Source organism: Salmo trutta, chromosome 35 (assembly GCF_901001165.1).
Source record: "Salmo trutta chromosome 35, fSalTru1.1, whole genome shotgun sequence".
Lineage (NCBI taxonomy): Eukaryota > Metazoa > Chordata > Actinopteri > Salmoniformes > Salmonidae > Salmo > Salmo trutta.
Window position 1 is genome coordinate 5,264,377 of NC_042991.1, and position 9,382 is coordinate 5,273,758.

Consider the following 9,382-nt stretch of genomic DNA (forward strand, 5'->3'; position numbering starts at 1 on the left):
CCATAGCCAAGGTGCTTTCAAGGGGCCACATTCCATTTTGTCTGAAAAGCGAAATACATACAGGCTACCAGTAGTCTACTGTAATTTCATGAGGCAAAAATTATGTAACGAGTGCTCTGAGAGTCGGGAAGCAAGTTCAGGGAGTGAGTGTTTTTAATAAATAAAAGAAACAATGAACACGAAACACAAACAACGCACCGACATAAAACAGAGTCAATAACACCTGAGGAATGAACCAAGGGGAGTGACAGATATAGGGAAGGTAATCAAGGAGGTGATGGAGACCAGGTGAGAGTCATGAGGCGCTAGTGCGCTTGACGATGGTGACAGGTGTGCGAGATAATCAGCAGCCTGATGACCTAGAGGCCGGAGAGGCAGTATACGTGACAAATGAAGACTAGGCTACCCCCTGCTCGCAAGACTGAAGACATCGGTGCCATGAATAGGCTAGGATATTCTTTATTTATTAATTAAAAATATATATTTTACCCCCTTTTTCTCCCCAATTTTGTGATATCCAATTGCGATCTTGTCTCATCGCTGCAACTCCCCAACGGGAGAGGCAAAGATCGAGTCTTGCATCCTCCGAAAGGTCGACCCCGCAAGCCACGTCTCCAAGCCTCTTTAACATCCACTCGCTTAATCCAGAAGCACCAATGTGTCGGAGAGGAAAACGCCTATGGGAGTAGATGGCTGCTTTTACAGACCACTAGTCTGCTGGGGACATACAGTTGATGTCGAAAGTTTACATACATTTTGGTTGGAGTCATTAAAACTCGTTTTTCAACCACTCCACAAATTTCTTGTTAACAAACCATAGTTTTGGCAAGTCGGTTAGGACATCTACTTAGGACAGAAGTCACTTTTCCAACAATTGTTTATAGACAGATTATTTCACTTATAATTCACTGTATCACAATTCCAGTGGGTCAGAAGTTTACATAAACTAAGTTGACTGTGCATTTTAAACAGCTTGGAAAATTCCAGAAAAGGATGTCATGGCTTTAGAAGCTTCTGATAGGCTAATTGACATCATTTGAGTCAATTGGAGGTGTACCTGTGGATGTATTTCAAGGCCTACCTTCAAACTCAGAAATGTCTTCTGGTCTGATGAAACAAAAATAGAACTGCCATAATGACCATCATTATGTTTAGAGGAAAAAGGGGGAGGCTTGCAAGCCCGAAGAACACCATCCCAACCGTGAAGCACGGGGCTGGCATCATCATGTTATGGGGGTGCTTTGCTGCAGGAGGGACTGGTGCACTTCACAAAATAGATGGCATCATGAGGATGGAAAATTATGTGGATATATTGAAGCAACATCTCAAGACATCAGTCAGGGAGTTGAAGCTTGGTCGCAAATGGGTCTTCCAAATGGACAGTGACCCCAAGCATACTTCCAAATGTGTGGCAAAATGGCTTAAGGACAACAAAGTCAAGGTATTGGAGTGGCCATCACAAAGCCCTGACCTCAATCCTATAGAACATTTGTGGGCAGAACTGAAAAAGCGTGTGCAAGCAAGGAGGCCTACAAACCTGACTCAGTTACACCAGCTATGTCACGAGGAATGGGCCAAAATTCACCCAACTTATTGTGGGAAGCTTGTGGAAGGCTACCCAAAAGTTTGACCTAAGTTAAACAATTTAAAAGGCAATGCTACAAAATACTAATTAAGTGTATGTAAACTTCTGACCCACTGGGAATGTGATGAAAGAAATAAAAGCTGCGATATATCGTTCTCTCTACTATTATTCTGACATTTCACATTCTTAAAATAAAGTGGTGATCCTAACTGATCTAAGACAGTGAATTTTAACTTGGATTAAATATCAGGAATTGTGAAAAACTGAGTTCCAATGAATTTGGCTTAGGTGTATGTAAACTTCCGACTTCAACTGTATATCCCTGGTGTGTGTGTAGAAACCCCCCAGCGAGCCAGGGTCTCTATAAATACTCTGGGATCCCAGTCGGCCTGAACACTGCTACCAGGAGGCTGATGCTGTGTGTGTGTGTGTGTTTGACGGACGCAGCCAATCAGTCCCCCCGGGTGTATACAATGGGGACCAGTTTGTGTCAGAGAGGAGCAACATCTGTGGATGAGACTTTTTTGGCAAGAAAGGGCTTCTGTCTCTCTCTTCTCTCTATCTCTCCCTTTCTATTTCATTGCCCTTTCTCGTTCTCTCCCGCAGTATTTCTACCTCTTGATATTATCTCTCTGAACAACATTTTACTAATAAAGGGTTCTCATTCAGACTCTTCGTTGAATGTTTGCTGAAGTGGAGCTCACATTTTGTCTTAACATGTCGAACACATTTGTCCTTCCTTTTAGTTGTTGTCAAATACAGTGTGGGAACTGGCGAACAGTACTACAGTAGCACTAGGCAGTCATTAGCCATTAGTCATTAGGATTAGATGCTGATATTAATGGCGTTTAAATTCCACTCACAGTTGGCTCTAGTGGATCTGACAGAAACCACTCCAAACAGTAATGAATGGGGATAACATTACATGACCTTTTGAATAACAATCTAAAGTATCACTAGGTCAGGGGTTCCCAAACCTGTTTGGCCTGCGACCCCCTATTGGGAAGTTCAGAAGATCATCAGGAAATAATTTTGTATGATCTTCTGTGTAGAAAAGAACATGATCATTGATGATGATCTTTTCCCCCCAGTCTGATTTACTCCCTGGTCTTGTCCACTCGGTTCTAACGGCTTGTGGGCATAATAGAGGAAAGCAGTATGTACAGTTGAAGTCGGAAGTTTACATACACTGTAGTCAAATACATTTAAACTCCGTTTTTCACAATTCCTGACATTTAATCCTAGTAAATATTCCCTGTCTTAGGTCAGTTAGGATCACCACTTTATTTAAAAAATGTTGCCCTTTGTTGCCCTTAAGCCATTTTGCCATAACTTTGGAAGTATTCTTGGGTTTATTGTCCATTTGGAAGACCCATTTGCGACCAAGCTTCAACTTCCTGACTGATGTCTTGATGTTTCTTCAATATATCCACAGAATTTTCCATCCTCATGATGCCATCTATTTTGTGAAGTCCACCAGTCCCTCCTGCAGCAAAGCACCCCCACAACATGATGCTGCCACCCCCGTGCTTCACGGTTGGGAAGGTGTTCTTCGGCTTGCAAGCCTCCCCCATTTTCCTCCAAACATAACGATGGTCATTATGGCCAAACAGTTCTATTTTTGTTTCATCAGACCAGAGGACAGTTCTCTAAAAAGTACGACTTTGTCCCTATGTGCAATTGCAAACCGTAGTCTGGATTTTTTTATGGTGGTTTTAGAGCAGTGGCTCCTTCCTTGCTGAGCGGCCTTTCAGGTTATGTCGATATAGGACTCGTTTTACTGTGGACAAAGATACTTTTGTACCTGTTTCCTCCAGCATCTTCTCAAGGTCCTTTGCTGTTGTTCTGGGATTGATTTGCACTTTTCGCACCAAATTACATTCATTTCTAGGACACAGAACTTGTCTCCTTCCTGAGCGGTGTGACGGCTGCGTGGTCCCATGGTGTTTATTAGGTCGACCGATTAATCGGAATGGCCAATTTAATTAGGGCCGATTTCAAGTTTTCATAACAATCGGTATTTTTGGCCACCGATTTACCGACCCTTTTTAAAAAAAAATAATAATAAAAAAATATATATACATACATATATATATATATATATATATATATATATATATGTATGTATGTATGTATGTATGTATGTATGTATGTATGTGTGTTTTTCACACCTTTTATTTAACTAGGCAAGTCAGATTAAGAACACATTCTTATTTTCAATGACGGCCTAGGAACGGGGGTTAACTGCCTTGTTCAGGGGGGATTCGTTTTTGCAATCTTCTGGTTACTAGTCCAACGCTCTAACCACCTGCCTTACATTGCACTCCACGAGGAGCCTGCATGGCAGGCTGACTACCTGTTACGCGAGGGCAGCAAGAAGCCAAGGTAAGTTGCTAGCTAGCATTAAACTTTTCTTATAAAAAAACTATCAATCTTAACATAATCACTCGTTAACTACACATGGTTGATGATTTTACTAGTTTATCTAACGTGTCCTGCGTTGCATATAATCGATGCGGTACCTGTTAATTTCTCATCGAATCACAGCCTAATTCGACAAACGGGTGATGATTTAACAAGCGCATTTGCGAAAAAAGCACTGTCGTTGCACCAATGTACCTAACCATAAACAGCAATGCCTTTCTTTAAAATCAATACACAAGTATATATTTTTAAACCTGCATATTTTGTTAATATTGCCTGCTAACATGAAATTGTGTCACTGCTCTTACGTTCATTGCCTGGCTCGTTGCGAACTAATTTGCCAGAATTATACGTAATTATGACATACCATTGAAGGTTGTGCAATGTAACAGGAATATTTAGACTTTGGGATGCCACCCGTTAGATAAAATACGGACCGGTTCCGTCTTTCACTGAAAGAAAAAAAAAATATTGTTTTCGAGATGATAGTTTCCGGATTCGACCATATTAATGACCTAAGGCTCGTATTTCTGTGTGTTTATTATATTATAATAAAGTCTATGATTTGATAGAGCAGTCTGACTGAGCGGTGGTAGGCACCAGCAGGCTCGTAAGCATTCATTCAAACAGCACTTTCGTGCGTTTTGCCAGCAGCTCTTCGCAATGCATTGCGCTGTTTATGACTTCAAGCCTGTCAACTCCCAAGATTAGGCTGGTGTAACCGATGTGACATGGCTAGCTAGTTAGCGGGTGCGCGCTAATAGCGTTTCAAACGTCACTCACTCTGAGACTTGGAGTAGTTGTTCCCCTTGCTCTGCATGGGTAACGCTGCTTCGAGGGTGGCTGTTGTCGATGTGTTCCTGGTTCGAGCCCAGGTAGGAGCGAGGAGAGGGACGGAAGCTATACTGTTACACTGGCAATACTAAAGTGCCTATAAGAACATCCAATAGTCAAAGGTATATGAAATACAAATCGTATAGAGAGAAATAGTCCTATAATTCCTATAATAACTACAACCTAAAACTTCTTACCAGGGAATATTGAAGACTCATGTTAAAAGGAACCACCAGCTTTCATATGTTCCCACGTTCTGAGCAAGGCACTTAAACGTTAGCTTTCTTACATGGCACATATTGCACTTTTACTTTCTTCTCCAACACTTTGTTTTTGCATTATTTAAACCAAATTGAACATGTTTCATTATTTATTTGAGGCTAAATTATTTTTTTTATGTATTATATTAATTTAAAACAAGTGTTCATTCAGTATTGTTGTAATTGTCATTATTACAAATAAATGTAAAAAAATCGTCCGATTAATCGGTATCGGCGTTGAAAAATCATAATCGGCCGACCTCTAGTGTTTATACTTGCGTACTATTGTTTGCACAGATGAACGTGGTACCTTCAGGCATTTGGAAAATGCTCCCAAGGATGAACCAGGCTTGTGGAGGTCCAAAAAAAAAACTGATGTCTTGGCTGATTTCTTTTTGATTTTCCCATGATGTCAAGCAAAGAGGCACTGAGTTTGTAGCTAGGCCTTGAAATTCATCCACAGGTACACCTGCAATTGACTGAAATTATGTCAATTAGTCTATCAGAAGCTTCTAAAGCCATGACATCCTTTTCTGGAATTTTCCAAGCTGTTTAAAGTCACAGTCAACTTAGTTTATGTAAACTTCTGACCCACTGGAATTGTGATACAGTGAATTATAAGTGAAATAATCTGTTTGTAAACAATTGTTGGAAAAGTGACTTGTGTCATGGACAAAGTAGATGTCCTAACCGACTTGCCAAAACTATAGTTTGTTAACAAGAAATTTGTGGAGTGGTTGAAAAACGAGGTTTTATTGACTCCAACCTAAGTGTATGTAAACTTCCGACTTCAATTGTACATACGTTTTCCTGAGAGTCTTATCTCTCAGTGATCCGGTGATAATATTTTATAGCTTAAACCATTCAAAAGATAGAGCCACATTTTTGTAGGAAGAAAACAGAAACCGCTTTGTTAATTACAACCGCATCTAGTGGCTACTGGAGAATACTGACGTAACCCCGGTTTTATGAACCAAGCGCATATGTTCTCTCGCGACCCCATTTTCAAATCAGGCGACCCCACATGGGGTCACGACCCCTAGTTTGTGAAACCCTACACTTCGTTATCTGCCTAGAAATCTGGGAACTAGGAAGTAAACTACCATTTAACCCCTGCCCCCTCTCCACTTTCCTCACCTCTGTCCCGTCTTTCTCTCTCTCTCCGTCTCTCTATATGGCCATGTTCTATTTCGGAGGTTGGAAAATATGCTGTATTCTCCTTGCTGCCTTTTCATAAGGGCAGGAGGGCACACAAATCCTATTTTATAGGTACTTATTTGGGCAGGGGGAGAATTCAGAGGTTTTGTGGCGCTTTCCCTGGAGCGAGAGGGCTCCCTCTGTTTCTTTTCCTCTCTTTTCTTTTTCTCTCTCTCTTCTCTCTGGCTGTCTTTCAAACCCACACACTCTCTGAGGGGGTCATGCCGAAACCGGAAGAGATGGGGCAGAGAGGAGGGAGAGAGGGAGAGAGAGGAGTAGCTCTCGTTAAGAGCGAGAGAGGAGGAGTAAGGCTCTTTGAAAGAGAGAGAGGGAGCAAGAAGAAATGGGACAGACCTGCAGCAGGCCGTTACTGCTGTCTGTCTGTCTATTATTAGTCTGTCCAATAACATATTCCACTAATGACTTGTCCAGGGGGCAGCAGGGTAAGTCTATCTAGGGGATAATGAAGTTCTCCTAGGCTGGAATTCAGGCTGGCCCCAGGCTCCACTGTTTCTACTGGGGCTGGGAGGTCATTGGCCCTGTGTGTGCGTGTGTGCGTGTGACAGGGTTTCCATTAGGACCAGCAGCATTTTAATTTACCTTACATTTGAGAAATGTACCGGACCCATATGCATTGGGTATGTAACCTGATTAGAGCGTCCACCCACGATGCTCAGAATGACAGAAATCACATTAAGATTATGGTCATTCATATTAACAGAAGATGCAAGTTGAGGATGCAAAGATGTGAGGTCCTTTTTTTACCTAATTCTGATGCACACTTTGAAGATAGAATATCTGTCCACATTTGCTTTTCCTCAGCCAACAAGATGAGTAACGAACAACAAAATAACTAGCCTATGTCAATATACTATACTAGAAAATATAGTAGAAAAGTTAACCTATTCTGTTGGCCAGCTTGTCGAGAAGAAATAGCTTATTCCAGACAGACTCAACGACATTTGTGGGACGAGAGATCCAAAATGAATACCAGTATGAATGGGCTACATTAAAAAAATACACTGCTCAAAAAAATAAAGGGAACACTTAAACAACACATCCTAGATCTGAATGAAAGAAATAATCTTATTAAATACTTTTTTCTTTACATAGTTGAATGTGCTAACAACAAAATCACACAAAAATAATCAATGGAAATCCAATTTATCAACCCATGGAGGTCTGGATTTGGAGTCACACTCAAAATTAAAGTGGAAAACCACACTACAGGCTGATCCAACTTTGATGTAATGTCCTTAAAACAAGACAAAATGAGGCTCAGTAGTGTGTGTGGCCTCCACGTGCCTGTATGACCTCCCTACAACGCCTGGGCATGCTCCTGATGAGGTGGCGGATGGTCTCCTGAGGGATCTCCTCCCAGACCTGGACTAAAGCATCCGCCAACTCCTGGACAGTCTGTGGTGCAACGTGGCGTTGGTGGATGGAGCGAGACATGATGTCCCAGATGTGCTCAATTGGATTCAGGCCTGGGGAACGGGCGGGCCAGTCCATAGCATCACTGCCTTCCTCTTGCAGGAACTGCTGACACACTCCAGCCACATGAGGTCTAGCATTGTCTTGCATTAGGAGGAACCCAGGGCCAACCGCACCAGCATATGGTCTCACAAGGGGTCTGAGGATCTCATCTCGGTATCTAATGGCAGTCAGGCTACCTCTGGCGAGCACATGGAGGGCTGTGCGGCACCCCAAAGAAATGCCACCCCACACCTTGACTGACCCACCGCCAAACCGGTCATGCTGGAGGATGTTGCAGGCAGCAGAATGTTCTCCACTGCGTCTCCAGACTCTGTCACGTCTGTCACGTGCTCAGTGTGAACCTGCTTTCATCTGTGAAGAGCACAGGGCGCCAGTGGCGAATTTTCCAATCTTGGTGTTCTCTGGCAAATGCCAAAAGTCCTGCACGGTGTTGGGCTGTAAGCACAACCCCCACCTGTGGACGTTGGGCCCTCATACCACCCTCATGGAGTCTGTTTCTGACCGTTTGAGCAGACACATGCACATTTGTGGCCTGCTGGAGGTCATTTTGCAGGGCTCTGGCAGTGCTCCTCCTGCTCCTCCTTGCACAAAGGCGGAGGTAGCGGTCCTGCTGCTGGGTTGTTGCCCTCCCTACGGCCTCCTCCACGTCTCCTGATGTACTGGCCAGTCTCCTGGTAGTGCCTCCATGCTCTGGACACTACGCTGACAGACACAGCAAACCTTCTTGCCACAGCTCGCATTGATGTGCCATCCTGGATGAGCTGCACTACCTGAGCCACTTGTGTGGGTTGTAGACTCCGTCTCATGCTACCACTAGAGTGAAAGCACCGCCAGCATTCAAAAGTGACCAAAACATCAGCCAGGAAGCATAGGAACTGAGAAGTGGTCTGTGGTCTCCACCTGCTGAACCACTCCTTTATTGGGGGTGTCTTGCTTATTGCCTATAATTTCCACCTGTTGTCTATTCCATTTGCACAACAGCATGTGAAATGTATTGTCAATCAGTGTTGCTTCCTAAGTGGACAGTTTGATTTCACAGAAGTGTGATTGACTTGGAGTTACATTGTGTTGTTTAAGTGTTCCCTTTATTTTTTTGAGCAGTGTAGTTAAAAAGCAATGAGTCTGATAAAACAGATCAGAACGATTAACTTAAAATGTTGATGAACTATTATTTATTCACATTATATTCACATCAAAAGCGCAGCGTACATGCGGGCGGTTTCATGTGACAGATGAAAATATCCTTTTAGAAATTTAGAAATAGGTGAGATCTAATATGCAACAGCTTGCATGGGTTGCTAATATCAGTGGGATTGTGCCTTTGGCTACTGGACAATGAAAGAAAGTTGAAATGGTCAGATTTATTTTTCCTAGGCTACTTTGAAGTTTAGACATGCCTCGTGATATGTATTAAAACGTTCAGCTTTCAAATAATGAAGTATATGTTTATAAAAAATGCATACTGATTCCAGCTCATTGCTAAGTGGTGTGTGACGCGCTGAAGAAGCCTGCCTTCCGTTGCTTTACGCATTTGCTGTTTTAAAGACGCTGTAGCAGCAGCTCTCACGCTGTCGCTTGAACGCTC

The 9,382-nt window shown here is 42.7% G+C and overlaps 1 protein-coding gene across 6 annotated transcripts in view; it reads left to right on the forward strand.

Moving 5' to 3' along the window:
• LOC115174483 (1-phosphatidylinositol 4,5-bisphosphate phosphodiesterase beta-4) overlaps positions 1-9,382 on the forward strand; it is a 135,134-nt gene that overhangs the window by 39,546 nt on the left and 86,206 nt on the right. The window lies entirely within an intron of this gene.